The sequence below is a fragment of the Dryas octopetala genome, chromosome 1 (assembly GCF_963921425.1).
Source record: "Dryas octopetala chromosome 1, drDryOcto1.1, whole genome shotgun sequence".
Lineage (NCBI taxonomy): Eukaryota > Viridiplantae > Streptophyta > Magnoliopsida > Rosales > Rosaceae > Dryas > Dryas octopetala.
Genome location: NC_141366.1, coordinates 26,611,713 through 26,622,158, shown reverse-complemented (window position 1 = coordinate 26,622,158; position 10,446 = coordinate 26,611,713). Strand labels below are relative to the sequence as shown.

General features: G+C 42.1%; 1 non-coding gene across 1 annotated transcript; it reads left to right on the top strand.

The window, feature by feature from the left end:
• The first annotated feature begins 6,819 nt into the window (after positions 1–6,819).
• LOC147299468 (small nucleolar RNA R71) lies at positions 6,820–6,926 on the top strand. Its single transcript, XR_015120145.1, has one exon. It is a non-coding gene; the product is annotated as a small nucleolar RNA R71 (small nucleolar RNA).
• The last annotated feature ends 3,520 nt before the right edge of the window (positions 6,927–10,446 follow it).

Sequence of the window (10,446 nt, the reverse complement as noted above, 5' to 3'; positions counted from 1 at the left end):
AGGAGAGAGAAGAGAGAATTCGGCTGGAGGAGGGGAGAAAGAATCCATGCCAAAGTCTGAATAAGAGGGGGTTTAAATAGGAGAAGCTTTCCTTGAGAGCCAAGGAAAGCTAGTTGCGGCTGGCTAGGGTTTCTCTCCTAGTGCCTTGCGGCTTCAGCTAGGTCCAGCTGGACTAGGCCTTGGCGTGATGGGCTGCTCCCTTTTGGGCTTGAGTGGCTCACGCCTAGCCTAGCTAGGGTCCCTCCTTGGCGCATGGGCTGGTAGTCTTGGGCTTTGGGCTTGCATGTTGGGCTTCCATGTTGGGCTTCAGTAGCTTGCACAAGATGGGCTAGGGTTTCACTCCATGGGCTTCCATCTTGGGCTTGCGCATGGCCTCTTCCTTGCTAGGGTTTGCATGGCATGCATGCGCATGCATGGGCTGCCATCTTCCTCCTTGCGTGTGGCTTTTGGGCTGCTAGGGTTTGGGCCCATGCATGTGCATGCATGGCCCACTTGGTTCGGCATCCCTAGGGCCCATGGGCCCTCCACTTTTGACTTCCCATTTTGCCCCTCATTTCCATTTGAATTCAAATTCATTTCTTCCCTCTATTCATTTCCATGGATTTCCACCACCTTCTGGAAGCTTCTGGAACCTTGAAAAACATTTCCTGGTGCAACTAGGATTTCTTGGAAATGAGAGATTCCTTATCCGTTTCGACTTCTCGTAATGACCATATTGCCCCTGGGGTCTCCTAGTGTCACTAGGACTCCTTTCCCTAGTTGGGTTAGGTTTCCTAGTTCGACCAGGAATTCCTGTTTGAATCAGGATTTCACATTTCTGGCTCCGCAATGATGGTTCTGGACTTGATGTTTCCTAGTGTGACTAGGAATCCTCATTTGACTAGGATTTCTGCACTTTTCCTGATTTGACCAGGATTTCACTCGTTTTCCTGGTTTGACCAGGAATTGTCCCAAAATGGCTCCATTTGCTTCTTTTTCTCATTTCTGCTTCATTTGACCTGAAAACACAAAAACAAGACAAGAAACACAAAATAGCGAGTTCTAACACTCTAGGTTAAGGAATTAGTATCATAAAGTGATGCAAAATGCACACTCATCAACACGCACACACACTTTATTCTATCTTGCAATGTTAAGTTTTCGGTTTCAAATCAGATAAGCATGCAATAACCATCCAAGGCTAATGACAGTTAATTTGAACACAACATATTAAAGTTTGACAGCTAAAAAGGTTTGGCTAGTTACTTTCTCGCCATTGTTCTCCTAATGCATAAACTAAGAGCTTCTTGGGCCTTCCTTAGCTAGTTAACCTACATGTTCCCTAGTTCAAGCTAGGGCAGCTGTTACCCATGCAGGAGTCATTAAGTTTTATGAGAACGTCAAACATGCACAACATATAAGCTTTGACTATTTCCTTATAGAGGTCGCCCAACCCCACTACCAAGAATAATCCCTTATTCCCTTGTTACTTGTGGTTTAGTGTCTTTGACTATTTCACAGCTAAACCTAACGGATAAACTAGATGCAATTACCCTAAGGTGGCCAGTCAAAGGATGCAAACAACTAGTGACGGGGGTTTTAATAGATAGTGGAAATTTAATATGTGCAAACATCAAACTAACAGACCAAGAGACGGATAAACGATTTGTTAAAGCATACGAATCCATTAATCAACCTACGACTAACATGCAAGATAGAATAACTAACCTACATAATTAAATAAAACAAAACAAAACAGAAACAACAATAAATAATGAAATCCCAATTCATGCTTGCTAAAGGAAATCAGAAACGCAAACTTAAGGAAATTAAAAGCATAAACGAATTGAACTCAGCAACATGAATTAAAAGAAATAAAGAGATAACTAAATAAAATCAGGAACTTAATTAAAAATATTCAGAAGCATAATCCAACAATTGAAATAGAAACTAGAAGGAAGAAGAAAGCAAAAATCAGAGGTGCAAGCACATGGGGGCTGCGGCAAGGAGAGAGGAAGAAGGAGGCACCCAACACAAGCAATTGGCTCACGGCAAGGTGAGCTTGGGCTTGCGGCAGCAGGTGGTCCTTCCTTCTCACTTGTCACGCCACCCTCTCTCTAAGTTTCTCTCTGAATTTGGCTCACCTTACAAGAGAAATAAAAGCTGAAAATAAAACCCTAAAACAGAAAAATAAAACTAGGAGGGAGAAAGGGATTTCGGCTGGAGTGTAGGTGAAAAAGTGATCTCTAAAAGTCTGAATGAGGGGATTTAAATAGGAGAAGCCTTCCTTGAGAGGCAAGGAAAAGACTTGCGGCTGCATAGGGTTTTCCTTCTCCTAGTGCCTTACGGCTTCAGCTAGGGTTAGCTGACTAGGGCCTTGGCGTGATGGGCTGCTCCCTTATGGGCTTGAGTGGCTCACGTCTAGCCTAGCTAGGGTCCCTCCTTGGCGCATGGGCTGGTAGTCTTGGGCTTTGGGCTTGCATGTTGGGCTTCCATGTTGGGCTTCAGTAGCTTGCACAAGATGGGCTAGGGTTTCACTCCATGGGCTTCCACCTTGGGCTTGCGCATGGCCCCTTATCTTGCTAGGGTTTGCATGGCATGCATGCGCATGCATGGCTGCCATCTACCTCCTTGCGTGTGGCTTTTGGGCTGCTAGGGTTTGGGCCCATGCATGTGCATGCATGGCCCACTTGGTTCGGCATCCCTAGGGCCCATGGGCCCTCCACTTTTGACTTCCCATTTTGCCCCTCATTTCCATTTGAATTCAAATTCATTTCTTCCCTCCATTCATTTCCATGGATGTCCACCACCTTCTGGAAGCTTCTGGAACCTTGAAAAACATTTCCTGGTGCAACTAGGATTTCTTGAAAATGAGAGATTCCTTATCCATTTCGACTTCTCATAATGACCATATTGCCCCTGGGATCTCCTAGTGTCACTAGGACTACTTTCCCTAGTTGGGTTAGGTTTCCTAGTTCAACCAGGATTTCCTGTTCGGATCAAGATTTCACATTTCTGGCTCCGCAATGATGGTTCTGGACTTGATGTTTCCTAGTGTGACTAGGAATCCTCATTTGACTAGGATTTCTGCACTTTTCCTGGTTTGACCAGGATTTCACTCGTTTTCCTGGTTTGACCAGGAATTGTCCCAAAATGGCTCCATTTGCTTCTTTTTCTCATTTCTGCTTCATTTGACCTGAAAACACAAAAACAAGACAAGAAACACAAAATAGCGAGTTCTAACACTCTAGGTTAAGGAATTAGTATCATAAAGTGATGCAAAATGCACACTCATCACACCCCCAAACTTAGATTTTGCTAGTCCTCGAGCAAATAAAGGAAAGAAAAGACTCAAGACTGACTCCAACATCCCAACAACTGAATTCATGCGCACAACCATTAATCACATAGGAAAGCAAGGCATATAAATGGTATTCTTCAAATTCTAATAACATTTCAAATAACATACCTCGCTCCTCTATTGTCATATAGGCCATCCTTGACACAAATCCAAGTATTAGACAAACAAAACTAAATCAATACATACATAATAGATTCAACTCCAATCCTCACTATGGCATACTCTCAATGATAAACACTCAAGAATTGGGTTGATATGTGCACTCAAAAGTATATGTGAGAGGAATTATGTAACAAAAACAATTAGCTCACATATGTACATGAAATAAAGGCACATTTTAGAAAGAATACTGATCTCATGAAAGGAATACAAATGCTTGAAATAGAATCAATAGCCATAGGCTCCCTTCTTAAATAGACTCCACATAAGTATAATACACACTCTTGAGATCAGCTAGGACTTTAATAGGGTTATAATGAAGGCTTAGGTTAGGATAGGGTATTGAAATGAAAAGGAAACACAAAGGGCTAATTTCATGGAATTGCAAGCATCACTAGAACATTCTGAGGTACACTTTGCTTCTTTGCACTTCATAGCTTACTTGAGCTCTTTTTGCTCACTTTTTTTTTTTTCTTTTGAAACCGTCCCATCTCTTTTCTTTGATTTTTTTTTTTTTTTTCTTTTCTTTGGGTACGGCATACATACTTTTCTAACACATTTTTGTATAGGCTATGCTTTTTCACTTCTTTTTCACCTCAATCAACATATAAACAACTTGCAACACCATAAAAAGGATAAAACCGGTAAAAGGGGTGGTACACCCCCAAACTTAGGGTTTGGTATGGGGTAACAAAGAAAACGGCTTAAAAGGCTCAAAATGGGTAACTAAGGATAAAACATGTAATGGGTAGGCTTTCAGGCTATGGGGTACACAAAAAGGGCCTAAATTCATTTCTCAAGAGTTATGCAAATACGGCATGCTTTGTGTACACGAGAAAAGAGTTCTAGCTCATTGATTCAAGATTATGCATATTCCAAGCAAATGACCAAATGAAAGATAATGAGATCAAAACAACGACTTATATGACAATGATAGAATCAGAGTGGCGCGCAACACTCAAGAATTGAAGAACAGGGCTCAAAAGCTCACTTAGGTCATGCAAGTCTACTCTATTATGCATATAATCATTAGTAATGCTAATCACAACCTAAATTCATATCAACAAGGCCAAATGACATAGAATTGCAAGATATGTTATGGAACACTATTAGAATGAAAAGAACACCAAATATACACACAATACTAAAACATGCTCATAACAATCATGCACACTCAAATCAATTAGTTGGGGACTCAAAACGACCTGAAACAACCAAAATGACTCAAAAACTTTTTGTTTTTAAAACAATGTCGCACACTTCAAAAGAATCACATCCATCACTAAGGTGAATGAGATCTAATGAAATCGTGCATTTTGATGTGGGTTTTGACACCCTAAGTTTAAAAACAAAAGAAAAAGTTTTTTCCTAACCTAAAAACACTAAAAACGAATTTTTTTTCTTTTTTCTTAAAACACTCAAAAACACTTAAAACACCCTAAACACTTGTTCTAACCTAAAAACACTAACAAATGACAATTGCCCTTCCCCCCACACTTAAATGATACATTGCCCTCAATGTATATGAAATAAATGCAAAAATGATCAAATTAAGCGAAACGGGAAATAGCAAATATCCAAAACCAAATAAACACACCAAAATGAAAAGTTGTCTTATGAAGCGAAATAAAGAAACTGTTTACTTGCGTACGCAAGCGTGGACACTCCAAGGGTAGGCGCGGCCTCCATGGTTCTCAATGACTCCTCCTCCATTATTCGAAACAAAAACTTGGGTTGCCTCCCAATAAGCGCTTGTTTTTCTGTCTTCAGCCTGACATTGCCATCTCCTTTACTTGCGTCCTTTCCTCTTCCTCTTTTTGCCATTGCTACTCTCGGCACTCCCTAGGAACGAACTGAAGAAGCTCTCCATCTCTGACTTCTCCTCTCCATAAAAAATGATCTCCTCGTTCTCTGGCATCTCGGAAGTGAGCAAATACACCTCTTGCTTGGTGTAGTACCGAATCTTCATGGTGCTCTCCAATGCTTTGTACTCCATGTTAGAGGTGCACAAAAATGGTCTCCCAAGAATAATAGAGACGTCGCCCGGAATTGTCGGCACATCTAGCACTATGAAATCAGAGGGGATTAGTAATTTACGACATTTAACCAAAACATCCACAAGCATACCACAAGCTTTTTGGGCTGAAGCGTTGGCGAAGCGAATGTCCACATCAAATGGTTGCAAATCAGCCTCCTTAAATCCAAGCCTCTCGAACACAACCAGCGGCATGACATTGATAGCTGCACCACTGTCAGCTAAGGCATTGGTGATCTTATGCTCCCCTATGCTGCATGATATGACCAACGAGCCCGGATCCTTCTTCTTGCTTGGAAAAGATGCAAAGAGATAACCACGAATCTCCCTAGGAACATTGTGACTATGCCCTTGCTCCTCAACCTTCTTCTCAATAGACTTCAATTCCCTCATGGTTGCTGGAAATTTGGTGATGTCAATGTCCGGAATGAGGGGAATCACACGTGTATCAGCTTCCTCTTCAATCATTTCTGGATCCTCCTCTTCCTCACTATCACTGATCTCAATCACTTCCTTCACTTTCTTAGTCTTGACCACTCTAACTCTTTTTCTTGCAGTAGTCCTCAAAATAGCATTTACATGCTCCTCATTCTTCGGGTTGACGATGGGCTGACTTGGCAACTTTCCCTTCTCTCTCTGACCCAAAGTAGTGGCAATCTGACCCATTTGACTCTCCAAGTGTGCAATAGCCTTCGAATTGGCTTGCATCTGCTGCTCGGTACGGTTCATGAAGGCATTGGTGCTTTGGGCAAGGGAAGTGGTGCTCTGAGCAATCTGAGCAATCTTGTCCTCCAAACTAGACCTCTCGGCATTAGGGTGCACATACGGCTTGTTGGTGCTCCCACTAGCTTGCTGTCCATTGTTGTTGCTCCACCTGAAATTCGGGTTGTTCTTCCATCCAGGGTTGTAAGTGTTGGAATATGGGTCATACGGCACCCTAGGATAGCTCCCAACCTGGTTCACTTGTTCCACGTCACCCCCTTGTCCTTGCACACTCATCATCTTCTCTTGAGCCAAAGATAACTTCTGCACCATAGTCTTGATTTCCATAATCTGTCCCTCCATGGTGTTTGGCACATCAGCCACCTCATATAACCCTCTCTTTGGTCCTCCTCTTGCACGATTGGAATCCCATTGTTGAGAACTCAAAGAAAGCGACTCAAACAATTCTGTAGCCTCATCCTCCGTTTTGGACATGAATGCACCACCACATGCCGAATCCACCTTGGCTTGGTCTCTCTCCAATAATCCCTGATAAAAACAGCAAATCACATACCAAGGAGATAAGTTATGGTGTGGGCAGCTAGTAAGTAACTCATTGAATCTGTCCCAAGTCTCATGGAATGGTTCGTCCGCCTTTTGCACAAATCCAAGGATCTCCTTCCGAATCGAATTAGTCTTGGAAATGGAATAGAACTTGTTCAAAAACTTGCTCGAAAGATCATCCCATGTCGAAATGGAACCACTGGGCAGCGAATACAACCACCTCTTTGCCTTGTCCTTAAGCGCAAAAGGGAACATCCTCAAACGGTACTGATCAGCGTTCAGGCCCCTCAATTGTGCGGCTTCACAAACCCCGGAAAACTCCTTCAAGAAATGGATCGGATCCTCCCCATTCAGCCCATGGTAGCTCGGCAACAAATGAATCTGACCACTCTTGATTTCGAAATCAGTGGCTATGGTGGCATACCGAATGCACGATGGTTGAGTGGGCAGCGAAGGTGCTGAAAAATGGCTCAGGGGCTGCGGCACTATCTCATTTGCTTCAGCCATGTCGACACTCTCAGTCTCTTCACTACTCGAATCTGATGCACTAGGTTGCGGGCTGACTTGTGATGCACCTAAAGCTTCGTCCTTGAGCCTCTCCAACCTAGCAACAAGTTCAGGGTTCATAAAACACACCTAATCAAGAGAAAAACACACAATCAGTAGAAAGAATGCATATAAAGGCATGGCATTTATTAAAAACTAAAAATTAACAAAAACTGAAATCTAGCTAATATAACCTAATTCTAATGACTAATTACACCAATTCATTGATATTAGACACCATTCCCCGGCAACGGCGCCAAAAACTTGTTGATGTGTTTTCTTAGAACAAAATAAACAATTATCTCATTCTAAGTTTACTCGCAAGTGCACGAATCGCATCAGTAGCAAAGCGTACAAGCACGAGGTCGATCCCACAGGGAATGGTTAATAAACAACAAATCAATGCAATTAATCACTAGAATAACTAAATGGGGGGTTTTGGAAAGATGGAACACACGCACACATCACCACACGCACACACACTTTATTCTATCTTGCAATGTTAAGTTTTCGGTTTCAAATCAGATAAGCATGCAATAACCATCCAAGGTTAATGACAGTTAATTTGAACACAACATATTAAAGTTTGACAGCTAAAAAGGTTTGGCTAGTTACTTTCTCGCCATTGTTCTCCTAATGCATAAACTAAGAGCTTCTTGGGCCTTCCTTAGCTAGTTAACCTACATGTTCCCTAGTTCAAGCTAGGGCAGCTGTTACCCATGCAGGAGTCATTAAGTTTTATGAGAACGTCAAACATGCACAACATATAAGCTTTGACTATTTCCTTATAGAGGTCGCCCAACCCCACTACCAAGAATAATCCCTTATTCCCTTGTTACTTGTGGTTTAGTGTCTTTGACTATTTCACAGCTAAACCTAACGGATAAACTAGATGCAATTACTCTAAGGTGGCCAGTCAAAGGATGCAAACAACTAGTGACGGGGGTTTTAATAGATAGTGGAAATTTAATACGTGCAAACATCAAACTAACAGACCAAGAGACGGATAAACGATTTGTTAAAGCATACGAATCCACTAATCAACCTACGACTAACATGCAAGATAGAATAACTAACCTACATAATTAAATAAAACAAAACAAAACAGAAACAACAATAAATAATGAAATCCCAATTCATGCTTGCTAAAGGAAATCAGAAACGCAAACTTAAGGAAATTAAAAGCATAAACGAATTGAACTCAGCAACATGAATTAAAAGAAATAAAGAGATAACTAAATAAAATCAGGAACTTAATTAAAAATATTCAGAAGCATAATCCAACAATTGAAATAGAAACTAGAAGGAAGAAGAAAGCAAAAATCAGAGGTGCAAGCACATGGGGGCTGCGGCAAGGAGAGAGGAAGAAGGAGGCACCCAACACAAGCAATTGGCTCACGGCAAGGTGAGCTTGGGCTTGCGGCAGCAGGTGGTCCTTCCTTCTCACTTGTCACGCCACCCTCTCTCTAAGTCTCTCTCTGAATTTGGCTCACCTTACAAGAGAAATAAAAGCTGAAAATAAAACCCTAAAACAGAAAAATAAAACTAGGAGGGAGAAAGGGATTTCGGCTGGAGTGTAGGTGAAAAAGTGATCTCTAAAATTCTGAATGAGGGGATTTAAATAGGAGAAGCCTTCCTTGAGAGGCAAGGAAAAGACTTGCGGCTGCATAGGGTTTTCCTTCTCCTAGTGCCTTACGGCTTCAGCTAGGGTTAGCTGACTAGGGCCTTGGCGTGATGGGCTGCTCCCTTATGGGCTTGAGTGGCTCACGCCTAGCCTAGCTAGGGTCCCTCCTTGGCGCATGGGCTGGTAGTCTTGGGCTTTGGGCTTGCATGTTGGGCTTCCATGTTGGGCTTCAGTAGCTTGCACAAGATGGGCTAGGGTTTCACTCCATGGGCTTCCACCTTGGGCTTGCGCATGGCCCCTTATCTTGCTAGGGTTTGCATGGCATGCATGCGCATGCATGGCTGCCATCTACCTCCTTGCGTGTGGCTTTTGGGCTGCTAGGGTTTGGGCCCATGCATGTGCATGCATGGCCCACTTGGTTCGGCATCCCTAGGGCCCATGGGCCCTCCACTTTTGACTTCCCATTTTGCCCCTCATTTCCATTTGAATTCAAATTCATTTCTTCCCTCCATTCATTTCCATGGATGTCCACCACCTTCTGGAAGCTTCTGGAACCTTGAAAAACATTTCCTGGTGCAACTAGGATTTCTTGAAAATGAGAGATTCCTTATCCATTTCGACTTCTCATAATGACCATATTGCCCCTGGGATCTCCTAGTGTCACTAGGACTCCTTTCCCTAGTTGGGTTAGGTTTCCTAGTTCAACCAGGATTTCCTGTTCGGATCAAGATTTCACATTTCTGGCTCCGCAATGATGGTTCTGGACTTGATGTTTCCTAGTGTGACTAGGAATCCTCATTTGACTAGGATTTCTGCACTTTTCCTGGTTTGACCAGGATTTCACTCGTTTTCCTGGTTTGACCAGGAATTGTCCCAAAATGGCTCCATTTGCTTCTTTTTCTCATTTCTGCTTCATTTGACCTGAAAACACAAAAACAAGACAAGAAACACAAAATAGCGAGTTCTAACACTCTAGGTTAAGGAATTAGTATCATAAAGTGATGCAAAATGCACACTCATCAGGTGTGAACAACCAATCAATCCCTAATGTGAATGATAAACAATCTAGGGCTTAGTAATTGGCTAAAATCTGATTGTGTGAAATCAATTTTAGATCACCTAGGGTAGACGCCATGCACTAGGGGTTTAATTGCATTTATTTTCTTATATGAGCTTAATGAATTCTGTTTGTGCGTTCCTAAGTAGATGCCATGCATAGGTCACATATAGAGTACAAGAACTAGGGTAAACACCATGCACTAGTTTGTACATTTGGGGAATCATGCATTTCATGCTATGCCATAGGTGAATATGCGAATGCATTCATCAAAAGGAATTAAAGGTTTCAAAAATTGCACCATGACATTGAATATGAGGTCTAGAGGTAAAGTCCTAGAGTCCTAGTATCATCATCTCTTTGATATTAATCATAACAACTTGCTGTTTTGATTTCAGTTTTCTTTAGCCGTACATTCT